This window comes from Urocitellus parryii, chromosome 6 (genome assembly GCF_045843805.1).
Source record: "Urocitellus parryii isolate mUroPar1 chromosome 6, mUroPar1.hap1, whole genome shotgun sequence".
In the NCBI taxonomy this organism is placed as follows: domain Eukaryota; kingdom Metazoa; phylum Chordata; class Mammalia; order Rodentia; family Sciuridae; genus Urocitellus; species Urocitellus parryii.
This window is the reverse complement of record NC_135536.1, coordinates 74,489,777-74,500,406: the sequence shown is the minus strand read 5'-3', so window position 1 is coordinate 74,500,406 and position 10,630 is coordinate 74,489,777. Positions and strand designations below refer to the sequence as shown.

General features: G+C 38.2%; 1 pseudogene; it reads right to left on the bottom strand.

Moving 5' to 3' along the window:
- Nucleotides 1–10,349: 10,349 nt before the first annotated feature.
- Nucleotides 10,350–10,459, bottom strand: LOC113179521 (small nucleolar RNA U13; annotated as a pseudogene).
- Between the last annotated feature and the right edge of the window lie 171 nt (nucleotides 10,460–10,630).

The window sequence follows — 10,630 nt, the reverse complement described above, 5'->3', positions numbered from 1 at the left end:
AAGACCATGTGTCATTTGGTTAACAGCATCTCTCAGACATAAACATACACACACAGACCACAGGCACACACAATTACGTGGATCACACACACACACACATCACTCACGGGCCCATATATACAGTGCTGTACTTCACAGAAATCCTCTCTCTAGTCTCTTATTACAGGACTATTTAAGGTGAATTACATGAATGAGCAGATTGGTCCGTCTATAAAGTCAACAATGACAATGCAATTACAGTAAAAGATTCTAGACATATTAGTTTTTTTTATTATTAATGGAAAAATTAACCAACTGACAGCTGACTATCTCCATTCAGTCTTGTGAAAGCGTGTTAATATTAATGTTAGGATCTGTTTATCTTCATTCTCGGTCATGGTTACAATTATTATGCTGTTAAGATAAGAAATCTTTATATTTGCAGTAGGTACCTCATTCTTCCCTTATAATCACTCCCATTACAGTCATGACTATCCACTTCTGATGGAGCAATTCTCTGTGCAGCTGTGTAATCTCTAGAACAATGTTCATTAACATGCACCACACTGACCTGAGTGTGCATGAACCACTGAGTGTGCATGAAGCATCCAGAGTCACTCAGTGGTCAGGGAAACAATAAACGGAGAGCTCTACTCTGCCACCCAAAATATGCTAGGAAACAATGTTTCTGTAAGGAAGACCTCTGCCTTTCTTCTGTGCACAAATGCAATTTCCTCTTGGCTCCAGCACAAATCTAAGGAGAGAATCTTTTTTTTTTTTTTAAAGATTTATTTATTTATTTATTTATTATAATTTTATTTTTTTATTGGTTGTTCACAACATTACAAAGCTCTTGACATATCATATTTCATACATTAGATTGAAGTGGGTTATGAACTCCCAATTTTACCCCAAATGCAGATTGCAGAATCACGTCGGTTACACATCCACATTTTTACATAATGCCCTATTAGTAATTGTTGTATTCTGCTACCTTTCCTATCCTCCCTCCCCTCCCCTCCCATCTTCTCTCTCTACCCCATGTATTGTAATACATTTCTCTCCTTGTTTATTTTCCCATTCCCCTCACAACCTCTTTATGTAATTTTGTATAGCACTGAGGGTCTCCCTTCATTTCCATGCAATTTCCCTTTTCTCTCCCTTTCCCTCCCATCTCATGTCTCTGTTTAATGTTAATCTTTTCTTCCTGCTCTTCCTCCCTGCTCTGTTCATAGTTGCTCTCATTATATCAAAGAAGACATTTGGTATTTGTTTTTTAAGCATAATCTGCTCTAGTGCCGTCCATTTCCCTGCAAATTCTATGATTTTGTCATTTTTTATTGCTGCATAGTACTCCATTGTGTATAGATGCCACATTTTTTTTATCCATTCATCTATTGAAGGGCATCTGTGTTGGTTCCACAGTCTAGCTAGTGTGAATTGTGCTGCTATGAACATCGATGTGGCAGTATCCCTGTAGCATGCTCTTTTAAGGTCTTCAGGGAATAGTCCGAGAAGGGCAATAGCAGGGTCAAATGGTGGTTCCATTCCCAGCTTTCCCAGGAATCTCCAAACTGCTTTCCAAATTGGCCGCACCAATTTGCAGTCCCACCAGAAATGTACAAGTGTACCCTTTTCACCACATCCTCGCCAGCACTTGTTGTTGTTTGACTTCATAGTGGCTGCCAATCTTACTGGAGTGAGATGGTATCTAAGGGTGGTTTTGATTTGCATTTCTCTGACAGCTAGAGATGGTGAGCATTTTTTCATGTACTTGTTGATTGATTGTATATCCTCCTCTGAGAAGTGTCTGTTCAGGTCCTTGGCCCATTTGTTGATTGGGTTATTTGTTATCTTATTGTCTAATTTTTTGAGTTCTTTGTATATTCTGGATATTAGGGCTCTATCTGAAGTGTGAGGAGTAAAAATTTGTTCCCAGGATGTAGGCTCCCTATTTACCTCTCTTATTGTTTCTCTTGCTGAGAAAAAACTTTTTAGTTTAAGTAAGTCCCATTTGCTGATTCTTGTTATTAACTCTTGTGCTATGGGTGTCCTATTAAGGAATTTGGAGCCCGACCCCACAATATGTAGATCGGAGCCAACTTTTTCTTCTATCAGACGCCGTGTCTCTGATTTGATATCAAACTCCTTGATCCATTTTGAGTTAACTTTTGTGCATGGCGAGAGAAAGGGATTCAGTTTCATTTTGTTGCATATGGATTTCCAGTTTTCCCAACACATTTGTTGAAGATGCTAGCCTTCCTTAAGGAGAGAATCTTAACTTGAATTCCATATCAGAATAATGGCTGTACATACAACATGTTCTCACGATCAGCAGCTCTTTTAGGTAACGTTTTTGAAGGCAAATGAGCCTCTTCATTCAAATTCAGATTCCTGAACCTGCAAGCATCAGCCATGTTTGGACCATTCTCTACCCAGTAAACCACACATGTCAGCCTTGTGGCAATTTCAGCAAGTCTTCTTAACATAGACTGACAACTAAGGGCATTATAATCAGTGTGCAAATAATATCAAAGGTTAGGTGAGAAACTGGATCTTTGGGGAGAACCACCTGCAATGTTAGATGATTCCCAAGAATGTGAATGTGATCACACTGCTCAAAGCTATGTAAGGTGACTCCATACTGGTCTTTTCCATATGTACCTTGCTATGCTTCTAGCTATTGAACTTTTAATAGCTACTGGTGTTTTATGCATTTAAATTTCCACTAATTAAATAATAAGCAAATGCAACTTTGAAGTCTCTTGATTTTTCTGCTACCCTGAAAGCACATTCTGACTTTTCAGATAAGATGATTTCATTCAATTATGATCAAACTCCTTCATATTTCTGATAAGTGAGTCTGTACTAGAGAAAAGGGAAAGAAAGCATATGATTTATTCTTGAGAATAGGACTTTCCCACTGAAGGTAGTTTTGCAAAATGAAACTTTTCAGATTTAGCTCCCCTTACCAAGATTTTATGAAGTTGAACCCAAATCACCTCCAATCATTTATTTGTTCAACATTCAGTAAACATTTACTGAATGCTAATGCTCTGTGCTGATGCTTCACTAGATAATAGAGACTAGATAAAAGATAATCCTTGCCCTCAAATAGATGGCAGTCTAATGAGGAAGAAAAAGAAATTATTGCCACAATGTGTATCAGTGGACAGTGGTAGCCCCAGGGTGCTTCAGGAGCACCAGGGCAGGAAAGCAGTAAGAAAGGCTTCTTGGAGATTAGAAGCTGAGGATTTTAAAGTAGGAAGATGTTTAAGATTAAATGTTTTGGGGCTGGGGATATAGCTTACTTGGTAGAGTGCTTGCCTTGTATGCACAAGGCCCTGGGTTCAATCCCCAACAACCACCCCCCCAAAAAAAAATTAAACATGTTTAATTCAACCTCCCACCTACAGATTAAGAAAATCCCTTCTACAAAACACATAATCAAAGTTTCATTCTGTTTTTTCTGCTTTACTGTTCATAGATGAAATGTTTACAGTTCTGCAAGTCAGCTCGTCACACTGTTTGGAGGCTCTTATCGTTAAGCAATTGTTTCTCAGGCTAAGTCAAAATATTTTCTCCTTAAAACCTCCATCTAGAACCAAACTACCAGCTTTCATTCCAGAAAATATTTAATTCCCTCTTTCCTTTTCTTTCCTTACATAGTTGGAGTCAGGGATAATATCCTCCCTGTTTTTTATTTTATTTTTTTTTTTTATTTATTCCCACTTTCCTTCAATGTTCTTCAACTGAGAAAATTTGCAAGTTATTGTATTTGTCAAAATCCTAGGGAATGAACCCAAACCTGGTTGCAATTTTTCAGCTCTCAGGACAATGGATTTCTGCTAATTCAGTTTACCACTGCATTTAATATTTGTTTCTTTGTTGGGAGACTGTCCCTTTCTCTTACCAACAGCTTTTAGACCCAAGAATTCTTAAAAACAAGAATAAACTGGGAGTGGACAAATAATTTTGGTAGGTCCCATTGTCAATAATACAAAATCAAATGAGAAAAGGGAGATACAGCACTACAAAAAAAAAAAAAAGGATCAGCTCATGGTATACATTTGATGCCATCAGGATGACAAATTCCCAATTTAGTATGATCAAAATACTGGCTGTCCTCTAAGCTTTGGATTGTCTATCTCTTCAAAGTCAATACAGATGAATACTAGGTTTGGGCTTAGATTGTGTCATTCCTCTTCACCCCCCCCCCCATTTGAATCACAGGAAGAGCTACTTGCAACTTTAGGAATAGTTGCATGGCTGTATTTCTTTCTTTTTTTTAATATTTTTTTTAGAGAGAGAGAGAATTTTAATATTTTTTTTTTTTTTTTTAGCTTTCAGCGGACACAATATCTTTGTTGGTATGTGGTGCTGAGGATCGAACCCGGGCCGCACGCATGCCAGGTGAGTGCGCTACCGCTTGAGCCACATCCCCAGCCCAGCATGGCTCTATTTCTGCCAAGATTCTCCTTCTCCTCTTTCTCCTCAGCACCCCCACACACACCTTTTTAAATATTAGTTGTTGATGGACCATTATTTATTTATATGTGGTGCTGAGACAGGGCCTCACATATGCTAGGCAAGTGCTCTACCACTGAGCCAAGACCCCAGCCTCTCTCACCCCTTCTTTTTATTCCTTCACTACACACCTCTTTGCCATTGACTTCATGGCATCTCTGTGAAGGTGACAATTTTTTCACCTGACTGGCTTCTATGCAGGAGCATTCCAACTTCTCCAAAAAGGCAGACTAATTCCTTTCCCCTAGAACATGGGATTTTAAATTGAAATTCACCTTCCATACATGTTCAGTGTATTCACATACAATTGTGCTCATCAGTGAACTTGGATAGTAAAAAATAAAATCTATAATTACATTAGCCTCTTATAGAAATTTAGCAATGTCTTCCTATGTGAATATAGGTGACAAACTATAATATCTTAAACAAAACCTATGATTTTTGTCTTGAATAGAGATTACAGATTTTTTTTTACCATATTTCAATTGTTTCAGGTATCTCAAATTGCTATTTATACTCAACAACATTTCAAAATTATAGTTAATGGACCTATAGCTAGAGCTTGGTATTTAAACCATTAATTTTAAGAGGAACATATTACTACATCACAACCTTTGTTTTTTTATATTTTGATAATTATATTTGAATGATGGTCTTCTCAAGCGCACACAGTACACACACACACACACACACACACACACACACACACACACATACACACACACTGTGCATTTAAGATGGTATCCTGAGAAGTCTATAAGCACCTCAGACTGCCAAAGGCAGGGATTGGGGCCCCAGAAACATTGAGAGTACATATAATTCGTGGCTGTCATTGGCAAGAAGATACTAGTAGATCCCTAGAATAAGGGTGATTCTTCCAGGATAAAAAGATACATGATACATAAATACATTAATAATACATATTACTCATGATAACTATAATCAGTTATCATAATTCATAATATCACAAATTAAATATCCCTTATCCAAAATACCAAAAACCAGAAGTACTTCAGAATTTAGATTTTTTCAACTTTAGGAATATTTGCATATACAAAATGAGATATCTTTGGATGGGACTCAAAATACATATATATTTCATATACGTCTTCTACACATCACTTGAAGATGATTTTATGCAATATTTTAAATAATTTTTTGCATTAGCTGGGTTCATTGGCACAGACCTGTAATCTCAGTGACCAGGAAGTCTAAAACAGAAGGATCACAGGTTCAAGGTCAGCCTCGGTTATTTGGTGAGAACCTGTCTCAAAATTAAAAAATGAAAAGGAGTAGGAATGTAGCTCAGTGATAAAGTGTTGCTGGGGTCAATCCCCAGTAGCAAAAAAATGGTGGTGATGATGATGATGATGATGATGATGATGCATGAAACAAAATTTCAAGATGTAGAATTTTCCACTTGTGGTGGTGCTCAGAACATTTTCAAATTCTGAAGTGTCCACTCTATCAAGATATGTTTTTTAAACTGTGCAAGGTGTTGCATGCCTGTAATCCCAGTGGCTCAGGCGGCTGAGGCAGGAGGATTGCTAGTTCAAAGCCAGCCTCAGCAACAGAGAGGAGCTCAGAAACTCAGTGAAACTCTGTCTCTAAATAATATACGAAATAGGTCTAGTGATAAAATTTTAGTAGGCTTTATTTTGTTTATTTATTAATTTTTTTAGAGCATTGTTAGGTTCGTGGAAAACTAAACAAAAGGCACAGGTACTTCCTCCAAGATATATTTTTGTCTAAAAACATGTGATTAAAATTTTTGTTGCTTGGGAGGCTGAAGCAAGAGGATTGCAAGTTCAAGGCCAAGATGCTGTCTCAAGATAAAAATAAGGGGCTGGGGATGTGTCTCAAGCGGTAGCGCGCTCGCCTGGCATGCGTGCAGCCCGGGTTCGATCCTCAGCACCACATACAAACAAAGATGTTGTGTCCGCCAAAAACTAAAAAATAAATATTAAAATTCTCTCTCTCTCTCTCTCTCTCTCCCTCTCTCTCTCTCACTCTATCTTTAAAAAAAAAAAAGATAAAAATAAAAAGGAATAAGGGTGTAGATCAGTGGTAGAGCACTTGCCTTAGTCTATATGAGGTCCTGGGTTCAAGCCCCAGTACCAAGGAAAAAAAGTCTTCTGCAAAAAAGTGATAATGAGAAATTCAGTTTAATTCAATGCAATCAATACTTATTAGGAACCATTGTGTGCTGGGCTACCTACTGGGTACTAAGATCTTAAGATTGATAAGGCCTGGCCCCCTGCCCTGAGTAGCTAGAAAGACAATCATGTAAACAAACAATTATGATAACTTGTAATAAGTGCTAACCATCAGTACTCACAAAGTGCTGTGAGAACTTGGTAGACAGAAGGATTAGCTGGCCAAAGAGGGGGGGAGGTGACTGGGCAAGAACACTTCACAGAGATGGTGATACCTGAGCAGTCTAGAAAGATGAGTAATGGTTTAGCAGGCAGAAAAAGTATAATGTGAATCAAAGCACTAGCAGAGAATTGCCAGGGAATGCCAAGAACAAGTTTTGCTAGAATGTAAGGTATATGGGGTGGGGGTGCAATAGACAGAGATGAAGCCAGAAATTCACTTAACATCTTGGCCAGACTGAGTGTTATAAAAGATTGCTACTCAAAGTGTGGTCCTAGGACTAGAAACATCTACATAACCTTGGAGTTTGTTAAAAATGCTAAATCCAGGGGGCTGGGGCTGGGGCTCAGTGGCAGAGCACTTGCCTAGCATGTGTGAGGCACTGGGTTCGATCCTCAGCATCTCATAAAAATAAACAAATAAAATAAAGATATTGTGTCCATCTACAACTAAAAAAAAATTTTTTTTAAATGCTAAATCTAGCCAGGCATAGCAGCACATATCTATAATCCCAGCAGTTTGGGAAAGCTAAGGCAGGAAGATTGCGAGTTCAAAGCCAAACTCAGCAATGGCAAGATGCTAAGCAACTCAGTGAGATCCTGTTTCTAAATAAAATACAAAATGGGGCTGGGGACGTGGCTCAGTGGTCAAGTGCCCCTGAGTTCAATCCCTGGTACAAAAAAAAAAAAAAAAAGCTAAAAAGCTAAATCTGCCAGGCACAGTGGCATACTCCATTAGTCCTAGTGACTCTAGAGGCTGAGACAGAAGGATTGTGCGTTCAAGGTCAGCCTCAGTAATTTGGTGAGACCCTGCTTCAAAATTTAAAAAAATATATAATAATAAAAAGGACTGGGGATGTAGCCCCAGAGTGCCTGGGTTCAATCCCCAATACCAAAATAAAAATGCATAATCTTTTTTTCCCATTTTTTATTGGTACATAATAGTTGTACATACTAATGGGGTTTGTTGTTACATATTTATATAAGCACACATTACAAAATATAACAATATAATTTGGCCAATGTTACTCCTCAGCACTTCCCCTTCCCTCTCTACCTCATGCCCCTTGATTCCTTCCACTTCTGATCTCCCTTTGATTTTCATGAGATCCACCCTATCTTTCTTTTTCTTTTTCCTCTCTGGATTGCACATATGAGAGAAAATATATAATTCTTAACCTTCTGAGTTTGACTTATTTCTTTTAACATAATGATCTCTAGTCCATCCATTTTCCTGCAAGTGACATAATTTCATTTTTTTATATGACAGAATAAAACTCCATTGTGTATATATACCACATTTTCTTTATCCATTCATCCATTGATGGATACCTAGGCTGACTGCATAGTTTTGGCTACTGTGAATTGTGCTACTATAAACACAGGTATGCATGTAACACTGTAGTACGATGACTTGAATTCTTTAAGATAAATGCCAAGGAGTGGTATAGCTGAATCATATGGTGGTTCCACGCTTAGTCTTTTGAGGCACCTTTATGATGATTTCCACAGTTGTATCAATTGACAATCCCACCAACAGTGTAAAGGTGTTCCTTTTTCTCCACATCCTTGTCAGCATTATTATTTGTATTATTTTGTTTGTTTGTTTGTTTTGCTTTTGGGTTTTTTTTGGGGGGCGGAGTTACTGGGAGTTGAATCCATGAGTATTTAAACACTGAGCCACATCCCCAGCCCTTAAAAAAAAAAAAAAATTGGGGCCTGGGGATGTGGCTCAAGCGGTAGCGCGCTCGCGTGCGGCCCGGGTTCGATCCTCAGCACCACATACCAACAAAGATGTTGTGTCCGCCGAGAATTAAATAAATAAATAAATAAATATTAAAAATTCTCTCTCTCTCTCTCCTCTCTCTCTCTTTAAAAAAAAAAAAAAAAATTGAGACATGGTCTCGCTCAATTGCTTATGACCTGGCTAAGTTATTGAGGCTGGGTTTGGACTTGGAATCCTCCTGCCTCGCCCTCCTGAGCTGCTGGAATTACAGGTGTGTAGCACTGTGCCTGGCACTTATTATTTGTATTCTTGATGCCTGCCATTCTGACTAGTATGAGATGAAATCTCAGTGTAGTTTTAGTTTGCATTCCTCTAATTGCTAATGATATTGAACATTTTTTTCACATATTTATTGGCCAAAAATTGCATAATAATTGGACTCCACTCCCAGATCTACTTGATAGGTGAAATTTCCAGGTGATTTGTTTGCACATTGAAATTTGAAAGGCACTGTTGTAAACTGTTAAGTGCCAAGCTACGTATGTAACCCCTATGTGCTATGCAAAGTAGAAAGTAGGGGACTAGATTAAAAAAAAAAAAAAAACTCTATTTTCCACTACATAATAAAAATTTTTACTGGTCATCTTCCCCTGGTGAAACTGGCAACCAGTCCTGGTTTTAAAGCTATGCTCTTCTAATCAGAAGAGGCTGGAATGGATATTCAACTGGATCCTAGAACGTCATCATATTAGCCATTAACTTCAGAAGCGGTGTTTTTTTTTCCTTGAGACCTTGAGAAAACTGCAGTTACTTAACCCATGCCTAGAATGCTTAAAGTAGATTTTGTTTTGTATCCAGCAGTACTATTTGGTGGTAGTGATGCTAAGGTTTCTCTCTCTCTCTCTCTCTCTCTCTCTCTCTCTCTCTCTCTCTCTCTCTATCTATCTATCTCTTTTTCCTTTGGGATGAGGGATTGAACAGAGGGTTGTTCTGCAACTGAACTAGAGTTCCAGCCCTTTTTATGTTTATTTTGAGACAAGTTCTTACTAAATTGTTGAGGCTGGCCTCTAACTTGGAATCCTCCTATCTCAGTCTCTTGGGTTGCTGGGTTTACAGCAGTGCACCACTCCACCTGGCTATGATGCTTTTTTTTTATAATAAAGACAATAAGAGGTTCCTCAACACACTTTCTTCTCTCTCCATTAATATTAGGATTAGTTGTAATAATGTAAATTTTGATGTAAATTTTAATGGCCTAATGAATTACTAGGATTTAGTACTATCTCATAAACAACAATGTATTCCAATAGGCAACAGAATGCCTATTTTTCTAAAATGAAACAGTATTATCTGCAAGAAAATTCCCCTTCTGGATCAATATTGGCTCTTATTGTATCCCTGTGATTCTTTCTTTGCTTTGGTATAAGTAGCAGACTGATATCTTGGAAGTGTCCACAATTCCACATTTCCAGGAAAATATCAGAAGGTGCCACACAGTACTCCAGCCTATGGAAACAGCTGTCTGCTCTTTCTAGCTGACAGTCGAAGAGTATGAGAATAGGGGGAAGAGTAGAAAGGGGAGAATTAGAGCTTAGCTACTAAAGTAACAAATTCCAAGCACACCACTACTCTTTCCCTCTCACTTCCCTCCCTCCCTCCCTCCCTTCTTCCTTCCTTCCTTCCTTCCTTCCTTCCTTCCTTCCTTCCTTCCTTCCTTCCTTCCTTTCTTTTTCCTAAGTTCATGTTAAACAGGTAATGGGCCCACTATCATAAATAACATGGGTTTAGAGGGAGGCACATCTCACACAACAGCATGGATGCCCCATCATCATGTTTATGAACTGAAAAGCATCTACACACTTCCTTTCTTTAGGAACTTCTTCACTGGCATCAACTGCAAACTAGGCCAGCTCCACAGCAGATGCAGAAGAAACAAGAATTTGCACACTAAATAAGGGAAGTGACAAAAATATAAACCCATTTTATTATTAATTAATTTTTGTACCAGGAATTGAACCCAGGA